Source organism: Carlito syrichta, unplaced genomic scaffold (assembly GCF_000164805.1).
Source record: "Carlito syrichta isolate Samal-C Ts95f unplaced genomic scaffold, Tarsius_syrichta-2.0.1 Scaffold305878, whole genome shotgun sequence".
Lineage (NCBI taxonomy): Eukaryota > Metazoa > Chordata > Mammalia > Primates > Tarsiidae > Carlito > Carlito syrichta.
Genome location: NW_007249974.1, coordinates 798,570 through 817,269, shown reverse-complemented (window position 1 = coordinate 817,269; position 18,700 = coordinate 798,570).

Below are 18,700 nucleotides of genomic sequence, written 5' to 3'. Positions count from 1 at the left end.
GCTGCCCAGGCGGGTCTCGAACCCGCGGGCTCAGGCAATCCACTCACCTCAGCCTCCCAAGGTGTGGGATTACAGGCTGAGCCACCGAGCCTGGCTATAAAAGAATTTCTTTACCATCTTCTCTTGCAGGGATACTGAAGATCAGCCTCCAGTTCATTCTACTAGTCAATAATTAGAAGATTAGTATTGTCAACTGAATCCTCTTTATCCATGCCATAAGTTTAAATCTGATCTCCTGAGCATAATTTGCAGAAAGATCTTCTTAAAAATAAGAATAACAAAGCAACTATATTTCTTGATTCCAACTCCTCAAGAAAATTACCTGAGAGACCACTATGGTCACTGTGATTATTTTAACAAGGCCTGACGTTTTTACATTAAGCCCTTTTTCATTAAGATCTTCCATTTTCATATCGTCTTATTTTTTTAAATGTTATTTCTTTCTTTCTTCCTCCCTCCCTCCCTTCCTTCCTACCTTGCTTTTTTTTTTTACAGAGTCTCACTCTGTCATCCAAGCTGGAGTGCAGTGGCATGATCCTGGCCCACTGCAGCCTCGACCTCCTAGACTCAAGTGATCTTCCCATCTCAGTCTCTTGAATGACTGATACTACAGGCACATGCCACCACACCTAATTTTTTAATTATTTTTTGTAGAGACAGGGTCTCACTATGTTGCCCAGGCTGATCTCAAACTCCTGGTCTCAAGTGATTCTCCCACCTCAGCCTCCCAAAGTGCTGGAATTATAGGTGTGAGCTACTATGCCCAGCCAAACGTTAATTCATGGTTTCCTTTTGTCTGTACTCCCAAATTTTTCATATTAATGACAATAATAATAGATAGCATAAACTCAAACTTATAATATTCTGGGCATCTTCCAACTGCTTAACAGGAATTTTAAACACTACCTATGAGATAGGTACTATTGTGACATAATATGTATTTAATACACATAAAAACTGAGGCACAGAGGGTTGAAACAACCTGCCAGGAGCCACACCGCTAGTAAGGGGTGGATTATTATCTCCTGTATTAATACTTAGGGTTCCCTCATCATACTTCTCACTAATCTATTTTCTGAGGCAGTGACAGCAATACTCACCAAATGTTCTATAGGCTCCTCTATCCTTCCCAGGTGCCTCACAGGTAGGCAGGGCCATGTGACTAGTTCTAACCAATAGAGTCTGAGTAAAAGTGATACCTGAAAATAATGCCGCTGTGCCTAAGCACCCCTGTGTTGAGATGGTGACATCATGTGATGGAGGGAGCCTGGATCCCAGAACCCCTGCCTGGAGGAGATTTTCTCCAGAAGGTTGATTGAACCACATTGGACTTTATGTAGCAAGAAATGAGCTTTTACTGTATTAAACCCTGGGATGTGGACATTTGCCTTATTAGCATATTCTAACATAGTAATATAGTTTTACTTTCATACATTGATCTTCCTACAATATCTTTGCTGGTTATAATCTTATATCTGCATTATCAGTTATCAGAATCTAATTATATAAGGAAGGACATGATTTAATGATTTCTAATTTTACCAGTAATCAATAGGACCGTTGATTTAATGGAAATGGAAGAATTTTTTTTTAAATGTTGGACTTACCTAGGATAGTAATTCTTCTATGCATGACTAATCCTTAGCGCTTCTTAATATTATTTTATTACCAACTCATAAAAACATCTAATAAATTAACATGTCATGTTCAAACTTCAATATACTTATTCAACAATAATTGGTTAAGCACTGACCATAAACAACAAGTTCGAAACAGAAAGAACAGTCAAAGAGAGAGGTAAGCCTGGGGTGGAATTTTTCTTAACTGAATTATAGAGTATGAAAATTACTGTAGGGCCAAAAGGAGGTGCTTGCATGTAGCATAGGGAAGCTGGACCTTTTTCTGTAAGCAATGAGACCACTGAAGTGTTTTGAGTAGGAAACTATAAGAGTTATGCTTCTTAAAAGCCCTAATCAAACAGCTAAGCATAAAATGAATCAGGCAGGGAGACAAGGCCAAGAGAGCAGCGGAGAAGTGATTGACAGTCTGAGATCAGGGGCAAGGGAGTAGGGAGAGGAGGAGAGGGCTTGGACGATGTATTACAGAATGCAACTCAACAGGGTTTGTGTGTACATTCAGACTCAGGTAACAGAGTGAAAGGGAAGAAGCAAAGAGCTTTCCCTTTGCAATTTAGAACCTGGAAGACTGACGGGATGTTGGTTCCATGAATATGCAAAGGAACACAAGCAAGACAGGGAGTTGGGGAGACAGAAATGATGTGTTCAGCTTTTTCAAGTTATTTCATGTAGAGTTTAGCACTATGTCTCACTGGAAAGTTAGAAAGTTTCCTTTAGAGATATCTGCACTGTGTCCTCAGAAATGCTGCTGTAGGTTGATTTTCTCTCTCCCTGGAATTCTCTTTATCTTCTGATAAACTCTCTTATCAGAAAGGACCTAACTCCAGTGGCAACCCCTCTTCTGTTTCTCTTTCCTCCCCTGTGCTTACTATCAGGATTCTTCCCACTGGCTTTTCACCATACACACACCATTCAGTTGAATTGCAAGTCTCTAGAAGACAGACGATGTATGCTTTCCTTATATGCTATGGCATCATCATAATTGTGTAATGAATATGTGTATAAATGTTGGTGTCATGGGGGAGGTGTTGGTTATTATTCATATATCTGTACTACGGCATCCTTATGCTTGTTAAAATGCATTCTAAATATCTGACAAATGTTAAAATGCAAGCACTGTTAATACAGTTCTATCATATGTAATTTGCTCCAAGTATTGAAAAATGCTATGAGAAGTAATGTAAAAGATTAATGCAAAACAGGTGGTTTTTCTCTCATTGACCAAGATGCCACCATTAACCGTACTCAAGTAATTCAACAATTGAGAGTGAGGAATGGCCATCAAAGACTAGGTTTTACAATTGCAAGATGGACACCCAGAGAAAAGAACTTTCCTTGAAGGTTCAACAGCACCATGAAGAAAGTTCCTCTGTTTCCCATACCCAGATCTGTGGTCCCTTCCCTCTGAACTTTCTAAAATGCTTCCATTACCCAAGGTATCATAAGAAGCATATCTCACACAATATGAAACTTGGGGTAGATAAATCTATCTTCTCTCTCTCCTCGGCCATAAAACTGAAATGCAAAAGTGAAATAAGCAATCTGAATAACTATTTAAAGCAAAGTTGCTTTGGGATCGAATGCCAATTTTTCTCTGAGACAGGGCTCAGATTCACCACTTCTTTCCCAAACCATCAGGCTCAGAGCCCATTTCTAAATTCACTCAGAAGAGCCAAAGGGTTAAGAGATGATCCAGAAAGCATAACGTGGCATGTCAAATTATGCTATTTCCAAATGCAGTGTTTATTATTTAGACTTCCCTTTTCCCTTCCCATCCTCCTTCCCCTAACTCAAAAGGCATTCGCTTTTTTTACTAAAAAGAAATAAATTCCCGTCTTAATTTAATCATACAACTAGCATGAAAATGAAGTCAATGAAATAAAATTGTCACAAGGGGTAAATGATAGGATTCCCTCTTAGCCAAGTTTTCTGTCTGATATTAGGCTGCCTTTTAGGATTTACTGCCATTATTAAATGAAAGTCCTTTTGACAATAAAGCAGCGCTTCTTGGATGTAGAGTGTTCTGGAGCACAGGATAAACTGCTGGATGATGGACGACTTTGATGGGCTCCAGGGACCTCACCGTTTCAGTGCTATAGTCTGTTCTTTGTTCACCAGACGAAGACGCTCGAGTGGGATCCACAGTTCAAGACCAGCACTTGGAGAAGGATGAGTGTAAGGACGTCGAGTACCTTGTTTCTGCCATGCTAACATGATGAATTACAGTGTATTAAGAAAGTGTTGACACATGTGGGAATAAGCTCTTGACAGGCTTGCCAGTAATTAAGGCACATTGTATGTAAAGTCACTGCAAAACATTGCAGTCTGGTTCTCTGTTCAGGGTCTTCTGCCAAGTGGTGTTATTCATAAGCTCTATGGAAAATACTTGTATCTACAAAATCTTTGTGGTTCGCTGGATGATGAAGGCAAAAAGGAAGAAAGATTGGACTTTATGAAAGCTTTAAATGTTCCTGCAGCTCGAGAGATACAGTAATGATTTTCCTACCACTCCAGAGGATTGCAGATTTTAAAAGATAAATCACCTGAAATGGATGGAGCCATACCAGGATGCAGGAGGTGTTTAGGAAAGACAGAAAAGCTTTTGCTCCCATGCTTTCTCTGATAATTCATCCTTCCTACCTCCACCTTTAAAGTTTGATAGGAAACCCAAGAACTGCATAATAAAGCAGGGTTGGTGTCACATTCTTTAAGCCCAGCTGGCCCTTCATCCTTGGCTGCTGCTGAGAAACAGGGCTTCCTAATTGTGATGATAACAAAGTGGACCCAAAGCTCACAAGCCCAAAGCCCACAGCCCACGCCAGGCTTCGACTGGAGCCAGAGCCTTCGTCCAGGCCCGTCCCACTTTGCTTCCAACTATCTGCACAGTCTCATTCTCCAGTCCAGCACAGACCTCAGGCTCCAGCTCCCAGCCAGGAGCCCTAAGGAAAGATGTATCTGAGTTACCTCGCTTGCTGTCCAACAAGATTTAGGACATTTTTGATTTGCAAAGGCTGTATTATATGTCATCTGGCACTTTTAAACCTTATTTTCCTAATAAATTGTTTTATTGAGTGATAAGAAATAGAATTGACATCCAGGCCAGGTGTAATGGAAATTCTTGGAATTGCACATCACTAGGAACCAAATTAAACCTCTTGTTCCCTAAGAAGAGTTGAACTGAAAAGTTCATGTAAACAACAGCCTCATACTGAGTAATTTTCACTGGAGAGCTATTATCCCAAATTACATCTCAGTGAAGGACAGATATTCAGACTGGACACCTGGCAAACATAATAGTGACATGCAGGCTCTGCCCCTACACTGGAAAGGGCCAAAAAAACAGACTAGAGGCAAGGATGGGTTTTCACTTGCCTCAGCTTATCCTGCCAAAGGGACCCCTGGCATCCACTTCCTTCACTGCTGCAATGAGCCAAAATGTCAGAACTCTCTAACATATACGTGGTAAGTCTCTGACAATGGTTCTGGACCAGGCTGTATGTTAGAATCACCTAGGAAGCTTTACAAATATATACCAGTGCCCAGGAGATAGCTTTTAAAGTTTTCCAGATGATTCTAACATGCAGCCAGCATGGAGAGCTATTGGCCTAGGGGAATCTGTAAGTCCTATGAACGACAGTGACAACAGGTACTCCATAAAGAGGCCTCTCCAATGCAAGGTGGACATTTGTCACAGAATTGACTCACTGTGCTCAGGTGTTCTGTCACTCACTGTATTCACAACTGCTTTCTTTCCTTCAAGAAAGGATGACACATTTATTTTGCATTTTAAAAGTTTAAAAATAAATTTATAAAAATATTTCATCTACTTGGAAGGCTGAGGTGGAAGGATCGCCGGAGCCCAGCAGGTCGAGGCTGCGGTGGCCGGGAGCGGCCACTGCACTCCAGTCAGGGCGACAGAGTGAGACTCCAACTAAAAAAAAAAAAAAAAATTTTCATGCTCAATATAGAGAATTCAGAAAATAAAATATACAGTAAAATATAAAACTCCCAATCCCACCAATGAGCTATAAATGCCTTCAATATTTTAAGACATTTGTTTCAAAGTGTTGTTCTTCCTACACACAATAGCTTGCACATGCATTTTGCTGAAAAAATATTGAGATCACACAGGGTCAATTCCACTGACTTAGTTATATCATTGGAATTAGTTTGTTTCTTGGAAGTTTAAAATAAACTTGCCCATAGAACTATATGGTTCTAAAGTTTTTTTTGGATATAAATCTTTGACATTAAATACATTAAATTTTTTAATGATTATATCTGGCTAGATAATACTTTTTTTTTACTTTTAGAGTCAATCTTGTTAATTCATAATTTTCTAAGCCAAAGGCCCAATTATTTGCAAATTCCCATTTTTATTGGCCTAGAGCTGGATGAGGTATTTCCTTCTATCTCTCACTGTGTTCTGGTACAAGTTCTTGTCAACAGGAGGGGGCTAGGTGATAAAGAGAGAAATGATGGATCATAATCTCCTGGGGGCATTTTTAGAGCTTGTCCCCCAGTGTTCTGCTATTGCTCCCGATGCACCCCACCCCGACCCACTATTTGCTGGCCATTGCTGAGAATCACTGAAGTGAACTGAGAGCAACTACTGAGAGGCACACATTACACATGTGAATGGCATGAAGTCATAAAACAAAGTGCTGAGAACTGCCACGCGAGGGTCTCCTACTCCAATCCCCTTCGGGTGGAAAAGCCTGCAACATCACTGGGATAGTATTACTGTCATCTGCTTTGCCCAATAAGAGGCATGACTTGAAGCAACACACTTTAAGCACATGGTCATTTGGAGCTAACACTACTTCGATTCAGTGTGGAGTAGACCATCCAAACCCATAAATTCTACACATGTTCCTGCTATAAACAAGCGGGCTTCACAATTAGATCCAATTACTTTTCACTTCCAAGAACTCAGTCACCTCTGTCATAAGATGTTCATTACATCTGAATTTTTATTTTTGCTTTCTTGGCAATTTGCAATCCTTCTTAACATTGGCCCTGAGGAACACATGGAGAGCTTCCAGACCTGTAAAAAGAACTAGGCGTCTTTCTGGACAGCTCGATGAAGATGTATGCTCAATATTCAGTGGTAGTCCAAGAAAAAAAAAAGAAAGAAAGAAAAAGGCAGTAGACGTTAGAGAAACTTGGAAAAATATGGGATATATTATTCTGTTTCATAAATCATTCATATCTTATCTGTATTATTTAGGGTCATTCTCTCCCAAGAGAGAAAATATTCCACAAAAAAGAAAAAAAAAAGGAAGAAGAAAGCAAGACAGGGTGTGGATTGTCACATATAGAAAGATTGGAAAAACTAGGACTTTATTTCAGGAAAAGGAAGACAACACTTCAGAGTAATTAGAGAAATATAGAATAATGTGTCTAAGCGTAAGAAAGCAAACAAATGAATGAATGAATGATTGGCATGCTATAAAAATTAACCAATGCACTTAATCAAAACCGACATAGCCACAATTGTAAAAACAATTCAGAAATTTTAGCCCAATTTTTATTAACTAACCCAGTTTATTAGAGCATTTATTTAAACTGAATTCAGCACAATGTTTTTTTTATGTAAAATCATACAAAATTCCACACCCTAGAAGACTAGCAAAAGAAATTGCTGTCTGATTTTTTTCCGTTCTAGAAAAAACTGCCAATCTCTAATTTGAATGTTATCAGTTATACTTTAAGAAACTGTGCAAATACATCAAATTAAGTAGTTTTGAGTGAAATATGGTCCTACATAAATAAAGGACCACCATGAAGATGTCATTTTTTTGGAGGACTCACCTCAGTACATAAAATGAAATCTGAAAATTATACAACAAAAAAGAAGCTTTGTTCAGACAAGACTCTGGGAAACACTAAATAAAGATGATTAACTTCCTACTTGGAACGACTGAAGGATGAAATCTCTGGCACATTTATGAGATAGATGATGAGCAGCCCCACATAAATGCAGCACCCTTCCTTATTTTGACATTCCGCCTGGCCTATAAAAAAGCTTAGGACATAGCTACATGTGATACAGACACAAAGACTTAAAAATTACAACTAAGTCTTTCGTAGAAATGCATCAGCAGCAGACAACCAGCTCTACCTCCATGTGCTAACAGCAAGCTGAAAACTTCTTGGAGGAGAAAACCGTATCAAGACTTAGGCTCATCATTTAGCTCTACATAACTCCAAAGAACCAGAGGACCACAGGAAAAACTGCTTTAAGTTAGTAATACTTCCAGAAGTGTCAAACCAAGACCTTTGTTCTTCTAAGGTTCCAGTGTTATTCAAATAGTAGTTCTTTTTCCCATCTCCATACAATAGTCTCTTAATCCTTAGATTATATGCCTAGCAACAGGTAGTCTAATAACTAAGAGCAAAAGGTGGCACATGGATTAGCACATTTGGTTTGTCATTAAACAAACCGAGAATGAGGGTCAACCATGCCACTTACCAGCGTGTACCCTTGAGTGTGTTACTGAGCCTCTCTGAGTGTCAGTTTCCTCACCCGTAAAGTGAGAACTATAATAGGCTTACCCTGTGGGCCTTCTGGGGAGTTTAAATGAGAGATGAGGTGCTTTGGACAATGTTCCTTGAAAAGCAAGGACTCAATAATGTTGGCAACTATAGAAAAACTGCTGCAACTGCCTACAATATCCGAAATATAGACTTATACCAGCTGTACAGACCTTCCTGAAAAGCAATTGACAGTGTGCTTCGAATGTCTTAAAAGCGTTAGTACAATTTTCAGGAGCCATTTCACCTCCAGGAATAAAACCTAGGAAAACAGATACTCACATGTGTAGGAATGTTCACTACATTAAAGTGATTTTTTAGTGTAAACCTTTTATTTTCAGAAAATTATAGATTCACATGCAGTTGTATGAAATAACACAAAGAGATCCTATGGCCCCAGTCCCCCCCCAACAGAAACAACTTACAAAACAATGGTCTAATATCACATGCAGGATATTGGCATTGATACAATCTAGATACAGAATATTGCCATCACCCTAAGATGCTTCATATGCCTTTTTATAACCCACACTCCCTCCCTTCCTCCTCCACCCCTCCCTAATCCCTGGTAATCACTAATCTGTTCACCATTTCTATAATGCTGTCATTTCAAGAATGTTATATACCTAGAATCCTACAGTACACAACTTTTTTAGATTAGCTTTTTTCACTCAACATAATTCCCTGAAGACTCATCCAAGTTGCTGCGTGTATCGATACTTTGCTCCTTCTGATTGCTGAGTAGTCATCAATGGTGTGGATGTACTACAGTTTAACCATTCACCCACTGACATATTGGTTGCTTCCAGTTTGAGGTTATTATGAATAAAACTGCTATGAATGTCATATACAGGTTTTTGTGTGAATAGAAGCTTTTATTTCTCACAGAGGAATCTCCAAGAGTTCAATTGCTGGGTTGTAGGGTAGTTGTATATTTAGTTTTTTTAAGAAGCTGTCAAAATGTTTTCCAGAGTAGCTGCACCATTTTACATTCCCACCAGCAATGCATGAGTGATCCATTGCATTATTTTAAACACTGAAAATAGCAACTCACCTAAATTTCTAGTGACAAAAGCAAATTATGCTACAGCCTTGGCAAAGGCTATTTATTATTCATCTATTTAAATTAGCATTTTAATATATTTTCCAATTACAAGAAAATACTTACCATTTAATGTTAAGTTTGAAAAATGTACATGTAAGTGTGAATAAAAATAACTATATAAATATAAAGTGTATATTTGTATACATGTGCATGCACACACACAGAACTGGGAAACAGATGGGAAACTGGGAAATATAGCAGAGGTTAACCTTGAGAACCATAAATTAAAAATTTTTTTAAACTTTTTCCTGAATTTTCTATGTTAACTATGTGTGACTTTTATAATGTTAAAATGTTTCTTTTTAAAATGAATTAAATTATGATTGCTCTACCAAATCCATATCTCTTCTTTTAAAAATAGCCCCACAATTTTCTACGGGATGAATGTCATTATTTATTCTGTCTGTATCCTAATTATAAACCTTGGTGATGTTTTTCCAGCTTTTTGCTTCTTCAAACAATGCAACAATAAGCAACTTTGAATACATATTTTTACATCCTGATGGTTTCATGTAGGATAGGAGAGATTCTTAACAGCAGAACGGGTCAAAGAACATGACAGATTTTTATCTTTAATCTGCCAGATAATGTTTCCAAAAGGAACGTTTCGTATTCCCAAGCGCAATTTATGAGAACTGTTTCCCCACACTCTTTTACTCCTAGATGTCATAAACCTTTTACATTTTGACCAACATAATGCATGAAAATGAAAGCTTATTGTTGCCTTGATTTACACTTTCTTCACAACTGGTGATGTGTGTGCATTTTATCATGTATTTATTGCCTATTTGAGTTCCTCTTCTCTTACCTGTTGATATCCTTTGCCCAGTGTAAAACTGGGTTAATTAAGTTTTTCTTATCAGTTTGTAGGTTTTTAAAAAATATAAGAACAGTAAACCTTTGACTATTACATGCATTACAAATATTTTCTCCCTATTTGATTTGTTGTCAATGTTGTTTACTGTCTTTCTCTAAGCAAAGGTCTTATTCTTTTATATAGTCAAATTTGTCAATATTTTTTGTTTCTGGGATTTTTCTCTTGTTTAAAAGTTTACTTCAAGGTTATATAAAGAGTGTCCTAGGTTGCCTTCTAATATTTTTAATATCTTATATTTAATTCCTTAAATTCATTTTTACTTTTATATATTAGTCTTTGTGTATGGTGCACAGTAAGCATCTACATAATAAGGGAGAAAATCATTTCCTTACCAATTTAAAATGACAAATTCCCATATAAATTTAGAACTATTCCTGGACTCCCTAATATGATATATTTATTTTTTGTGCTGATGCTACACTGTTTTGATTAAGTAGCTCTATGATAAATTTTAATATCTGTTAAGGCAATTTTCGAGGGGGCTTAGTATTTTAAGCACACTTATTCTTTTACATGAACTTTAAAATCAGTTATATCCATGATATATTAAGTGAAAATGTCAAATTACTGAACAGCATGTATAGTGATCTTACAGTTATAAAAAAATGGAAGATACTGTGGAGAAAGGAGGGCAGTGGCGTGCATGTGTACATTTGTATGAGTATGTAAATTTGTATGAGTATGAAGAAAAGTCCAGAAAGAGAACACACTACCAAGTTGTCAACATGAGTTACTCTGGAAGGTTGAGATCAGGAGGGTGGAGATAGGCCCTCTCACTTCACCCCACCCCATTGTTTGTTTGTCCTGTGGTTTGGCTAGTCACAAAAATGCTAGTTTGAAAAAAAATCCAATTAGCTATTTTAAATAAATAAAATATAATTATATTATTAGATCTGGAAGAAACCTTGGGATTTTATTTCTTCCGACTCCTCAAATAAGAATCTCCTTGACAATATCTCTGCCAGATGGTCTTCTACACTGTGAAAATTTCCAGAGACAGGAAGTTCTCTTATTTTTACCCAGCTGCCCGCTCCCTCATTGGAGAGTCTAATTGTTAGAAGGCTCTTTCTTACATTTATACAAAATATGTCAGTCTCAAATATCCACCTGGGTACTGGGTCTGCCTTCTGGAACACAGTATAAAAGGACTTTTTCCTTGGTTTCCTAAGCATTTAATTATATGCCACCATGAGCTAGGTTAATCCTTCAACTGTATTAATATTGTCATTACTATTACTACTATTATTGTTATTACTTAGAGTGTATTATGTAGTAGGTACTGTGTTAAGCATTTTACATGAATTTACATATTTAATTCTCAAAACAATCCGATGATGTGTCTATTATTACCATCCTTTCATAGATAAAGAAAGTAAACCAGAGGAGTTAACTAATTTGCCTGAAATCATTTAGCTTTAAAGTGATACCACCAGAACTCAAATTTAAGTCTGTCTGGATCCAAAGACTATATTGTCAGAATTATACTGCACTCCACTACCTTTTTATTATAATAACAATATGGAGGTTTTTTTCAAATGTAAACAATGCTACAATGAACATCGTTGGCCATGTCTCCTTCACACATGCGCTAGAAGTGAAAACCCAGCTCACAGAATATGTGCATTTTCAGTGCTACAGTACAGAATTGACCTACAAAATGCCTGGGCAGATAAGAATATGTATTCTTATTCTTTCTTTAGACAGTGGTGTAATAGTCCCCTAAGATAGCCAAGTCCTAGTCCTGGAAACTGTGACTGTTAAAGGCAAAAGGGACCTTATAGAAGTGACTAAAGTACAGAGAGGCAGAGGGAGATTTGACTACAGAAGAAAAAAGAAAAAGCAATGTGATACAGAAGCAGGGAGAAAAATGGTGATGCGATGTGAGGAAGGAATCCCAAGCCAAGGAATGCAAGTGGCTTCCAGAAACTAGAAAAGGCAAAGAATTGGATTCTTTCCTAGAACCAACCAATACCTTGATTTCAATCCCTTCACACTATATTTGGATTTATGATCTCCAGAACTACAAGAGAATAAGTTTGTCTTATTTAGGCCACTAAGTTTGTGGTCATTTGTTACAGCAGCCATGGGTAACTAATATACTTTCTATTATCTTTTCTCTTCTCTACAACCACAGCTGCTTTTTCTCTCTTCATCCTGACATCAGCAACAAAAGTTCTGTCTCCTCCAGCAATTGTGTTGTCAGTTACTCTACAACTAACTCAGATTAGGAAAAAATGGTCTTTCTGAAGGCAACCTAGCACTATAAAATATTTAAATATATTTACCTTTTAGCCCACTCAGGCTATTTCTAATAATTTATTCTAAATAAATCATTGAAGATACAATCACAAGGATGTTTATGGAAGCATCACTTATAAATTTTGAAAATAAAAAGACCAATAACAATAAAGAAATGACTAAGTAAATTTCAATGTATCTACAAAATGGAATACTATAGTCATTAAATTAAAATCGATTAATATTAATTAACATTATTCATTGAAAAGGAAGAATGCAGAGATATATATACAGCATTATTTCATTTATGTAGGAATTTTATATGTATATATTTATTCAGAGAAGTGACTTAAAATACATTCATCATCAAAATCTTAATTTAGGTGGCTATCAATGTGCAGTGAAATTTGGAGCGATTTTTTACATTATCCTCTTTACTGTTCCATATTATTTAAATTTTTATATTAAATATGTTTGCTTTTATAATCAGAATAAACTCTAAAGTCATTTTCACTTTGAAGAAATATGTCAGTGTGTTATCTATTACCGTAACAATGCTATGTGGCAAACAATCACAAAGCACAATGGTATAAAACAATAAGCATTTATCTAGTTCACAACTCTGCTGAGCAGATCTGAACTCAGCTATCTTGACTAGCCTTAATTCATGTATCTACGGTAAGGTGGCAGGATGGCTGGGAGTGAACTGGTCTAGGTTGACCTCAGCTGAGATGATTTGTCCCCATTCTGTGTGGTCTCTCATCCTCTGGCAGGCTAGCCCTGGCTTGTTCTCATAGTGAATGAAGGATTCCAAAAGACAAGTGGATGTACCCAAGGTCCCTCAAGAACTAGACTTAGATCTAGCCCACCCCACCCTTTCCATAGCATTCTATTAACCAAGGCAAGTCACAGGCCAGCCAGATTCAAGAAGAGGGGGATCATTCTCAACTACAAGAACAACAAAATCACACTGCAATGGTAAGAATATAAGGAAGGCATTAATTAGGACACTGATGCAATCAATCTACCAGAATCATATTTACCCACAGCAGAAATGTGTGGTCAATGAGACAAGGGTACAGAACCCATGGAAAACATTTAACCTTGTGGGTACATGGAGGAACCCATGACCTCCCGAGTTAAGGTGAAATAATGTCACTATCCCTTCACCTTCAAGGGGTACATCATCAGCTGTCACTTGGTACATGGCTGTGCCATATGTTTTTTAATACTGGCATTTCTTTTTATTATTAGTAGTAGTAGTATTAGTATTATTGGTGGACACAAGGTCTCAGTCACAGGTAGTGTTTAGTAAAAATACTCTGGCAATCAAATGCTTTCACCACAATCTCTAAAGCATAGGACTGGCCTTAAGAGGTGAATACTGGGGCAGTTGCTCATGGATAAAACCTCTAAGACTTCTAAACAGACTCACTGTTGAAAACCTCTATTTTCTATGTGTCCTTTCAATGTAAAATTTGTATGTTTTTCCAGGGTTCAGCTGGACCTGACTTTTACGTGACCACTCCAGAAATAAACAGACAAAGATTTAGTGATTGTGTCAAAACATGTCACCTGATAACTTATAAATGTTGACACTGACAGTTGACAGGTAGTTAGGAATTGTTTATAAGAATTGTACGCAAAAAAAAAAAAATGCAGGCATTTATGAGTGTGTATTTACTCAACCTTTAAATAACTAAACTTGGAATCTCCACAATGTGTAGGAACACACTATCTATTTTGAACTTAATATGGTACATAAACATGTTTATAAGAATTGTATTCATTTCTGAAGAGTTTCTTTTTATCCCAGTCAAAGAATTTTTATGTGCTTTGGATCATGTATTTATTTAATCAAAGGTTTAAAGGCTTTAAGAAGTATAAAAATGGCTGAACCATGAGAAGGAATTCTGAGAAACCATGGATAAAATGCTAATGAAACATTGGGGAAGAGATTCAATAAATCCCAAGACTAAAATAAAACTCTAGGATGATAAAGACAGAGAAAGAACATTTAAGAAAGAGAAGAATACTTGGAAAGGAGAAGAGGAAAAACCACAGACATAATCAAAGAGAAATACCTCATGCAAATAATTAAGTGGGAGAAGCACTTCAAAGATAATGCATGGATTAAAATAGCACAACACAATATAGATATTGTCAACCAGAGTTATACACATAGAATAAATACAGTCACATGTTAATAACTATTAAGAGCTGATAGACCAGAGTACATTATGTACTCTAGTAGGAATGGCTAGTATACAATAATGCGAGAGGATCACATGCTATTACTTATTAATCTAAAGGTTATAAATCACCTCACATGTGTTAGTAAACTCTCATAACAGTTCAGATGATGTTATGGTATCTTCCATAGAGCCAGGAAAATAGGACAGGGGCATGGACCTAGTCACACAGCACATTAATAGCACACCTCGAAAAAGACCAAAATCTGAACCTGTGAACCTTATTCCTACTTTTGGATCTACTTTACCAAACCAATCCCTTGAGATGAGATTGACTGCCCTTGAATTAAGTTGCCAACTTTTAACGTTACTATTATTCACAGAAACCTGCTGTGCTACAGCAACTCCAGATTGAAATAGTACCTGACTTTACCTATTAGCCCAGCATGGCAAAAGTTCAGAGCTTGAAACTAACACTTTCACATATTTCCTTATTTGATTTAGTCAGGCTTAGCACACATGCGCCTGTTTCTGTGCCTGGAAAGCCAGCTTGATGACCAGAGCTGTGTGAGGCAGGAGAGTCTGGTTACAGGGAGTGCTCAGCCACTCCTTCCTTTGTGGCCAGCCCAGCACATCATGTCCCAAGGAGACTATTGAGTTGAAACTGACAAAAGAGAATGCATCGATAGAAAATTCACACCAGAAATATTCCTTACATGACATCAATTTTTAAAAATAAAATTTGTAAATAATTCAAGAGCTAATGGGTAGCCACAATGTGTACCAATAAGCTAAGTCCAATCTTTGGACTAGTGGTACTATGTCACCTGCTGTGTATACAGAACAGTGGAATGTCATTCTATAGCCAGAGAGTTGAGAAAAGGCAAGGTCATCCACAGGTACCAGATTCAAAAGGGAAGGTGCTCTCCCTTCTGATTCCATTCTAGTTTTCATGTACAGGATGAGGGAGAATTGTTATCCACAAGGTGGAAGGAATCATTGTCAACAGATTTCAGCAAAGTTGGAAAAAGATTGAGGCAATGAAATAAGATGATTTGGAAACAGGACCCATAATAAAAGTTACTGTCACTACAAGGGAAATAATGAAAGTTGGGAACATTGTGTATGAAATTTAGAAGGAAGATTGTTAGAATAATGAGCAAAGACAAGAGAAAATGTGCAACCCAGAAATCATACATGTGTACGTGTGTAAGAGAGAGATTCAGAGACAGAAATGCAGATACTAGAACATTGTAAGAGAGTGAGGCTGACCTGCAGAAGCAACTTTCTTTCTTGAGCTTTACCAGATTTTAACAATGAAGCCATTGTCAAGTCCTACTCCTGACTATTAGGAGCTAGAAACGAGGACTGGACTGGAAGGAAAGAGTAGAGAATGGACCACCACACTGAGATTGACTGTAGCTGCTGAACTAACACACATTAGTTAGTCTAAAGGTCTTGAAGGACTTCAGACACACATGGAGCAGAGCAAATTCCCTTAAGTGAAGGCACAGTGGACATTCTGGTGATTGACGTGTGATCTGAAGAACATGGAAAACTTAGGCCGTTTTCTTCTCAGTTGACTATAGACCAACATAGCTTGAATGCAGGCTCAGCACAGGGATGCTTCTGCTCATTTTAGAATACAATGGAAGTTTTAAATCCTGGCTGTGCAGGAGTGATTGGGGGAGAGAGTGGCTGTAGCCACTGTGCAGCTGGTCCATGCTGACCCACCAGCTCATAGGCCCAGGCCACCCAGGCATCTTCCTGCCACCTTCCAGGTGTTTCTTCCCCACCCAGTCACATTGCTGAGTTGTCCCAGGAATGGCAAGGAGCCATAACAGTGTTAGGAGACCACACACAACCTCACAGTGCCAGGGCATGATCTGAGGAAGGAGTTCAAACAGCAGCAATATCTAGCCAAGGGCATAAATTCAGAGGCATAGTTGCCAAGAAGGTTGGAAGGCAACCTGAAGACAAGGAGACATCCAGAAGATGAAAGAGAAAAAAGAAAACCGAACCTTTTCTCAGCAGATTATTCCCTGTTACCAGTTCATTCTCTTTTAGTTTTCCTCACCAGTTACCACAAATTTTTAATTCCACCTCATAGTTGTGGTCGCTTAAAACAATGGTCCCCAACCTTTTTTGGTTTTGTGGAAGACAATTTTTCCACAGGAGAAGAGTATGGTTTCAAGATTATTCAAACACTTTGCATTCATTGTGCACTTTATTTCTATTATTATTACATTGCAATATACATATATATATAATAAAATAAAGTATATAGCATCACTACCTCAGCTCCACCTCAGGTCATCTGGCATTAGATTCTCATAAGGAGCATGCAACCTAGATCCCTCGCATGTGCAGTTCATAATAGGGTTCACGCTCCTAGAATCTAACGCCCCCACTGATCTGACAGAAGGTGGAGCTCAGTTTTTTTAAAGAACTGTTTTGAAGAGTGGAAAAAGTGTCTTCATAGGTATATTGCATCAAATAGAGAGTACTCTGAAAGTGACTGAAGCTTAAACATGTAAGAATAAATACACAATTTTTTATAAATAAATTCAGTTTGGGGGGGTCCCCCCTTGTATTACTTCTAGGATGTGTGCATTTGCTCTGAGTCTGAATTTCCTGTTGTTCCTCCTAGTTAGCTCATGTCTTGAATCTTGTGCTTTGCTTCATGTCTTTTTTCCTGAGTAGTTCATAGACACCAGAGGACTTTGCCACTCATCCCTTTCCTTGACAACTCATTAAAAAAGTTAGCAGCCAGTACTAATCACAAGGATTAACTCTGCATTATTACATTATTCATCCTTTTGCATTATTCATATTTTGTTGTCTTTCATTTGGCCTGACTCCTGTTCTTGATTTAAACTGTGTGGTTTTAAACCCACAGTTTATCACAGTTGAAGATATTTGTACATATGGTATGTATGTATGTATATGTGTGTGTGAAATTATTCTAAACAATGATGTGTTATACATACCAGTTCTTTTTCTTTAAACTTCATTTTGTTTTGTTTTGTTTTCAAATAAGTCTAACATATCTGAAAAGATGTGTTGTCACATGTAACTTACCTATTTTGTAAGATTTTCTCAGTCACTTTGTAAAGTCTTTCAAAAGGGAACTGTCAAATGAACTTTTCAGTCTTTATAAACATAGGGAACTATTCCAACATCAGGCAAAATCCTCTAGAATTCTAATCTCTGCAACAGTAATGTCATGCCTCCCCAGACGGTCTTTCTACCGAGAATATGTTTCTGTTCTTGAAAAAGGCCCTTTAAGCCAAAGAAATGTAAGTATAATCTAATTTTTTCAAACAACATAATATAGGAGGTGAAATTCCTATCAGCTAACTAAAGAATTTACCGCAATGTCATAGATAATAAATTCTGAATTATTTTTTAGTAAATCATACAGTAAAAGGTTCCTTTTTGGAAAAAAATTAAGGTTTTTTTTAAGTCATACGTGTTCATGGCAGAAAAAAATGGGAACTAAAGAGAAAGAAGAAAACAATTGCCATTCATCTATACTGTGGTTGACTTGTTCATTCGTCAGTCTTTACTGTATAGGATTGACACTGACAGATATTGCCACTGAACCAGACAACTCTCAAAAGCAACTGAAGTAAATGCTTAATGAACTTAACAATTCATTAATTTCCCATAGACAGTCAGAGCCTTCAATTCGCGCCAATCTCCCTAGCAATATACGGATAATAATAACACACAAAATAATTATGATCAGTTCAGCCAGCATTTGAGTATTTATCATAAATTAAGCCCCTAGTTAGAAACTGTGCAGAAAATACCTTATTTAATGTTCACACATTTTTAGAGGGAGGCACGATTATTCTCCCCATTTTGCAGGTGAGGAAGTTGAAGTTACAGCCCCAGGTTCCCTTAGCTATAAATGGGGGTGGGTCTCAGCCTTGTGATCTGATTCTAAAGGCAGGTTTTATTTCCATACCCGTGGATTGTCAAACTTGAGCAGTTATTAAAAATCACCTGGAGAACTTGTCCAAATGACAGATTCTCCAGCTCCAGTTCTTGACGCTCTGATTCTGCAGGTCTGGGTTGGAGCCTAGGCATCTATTTTTTTTTTTTTTTT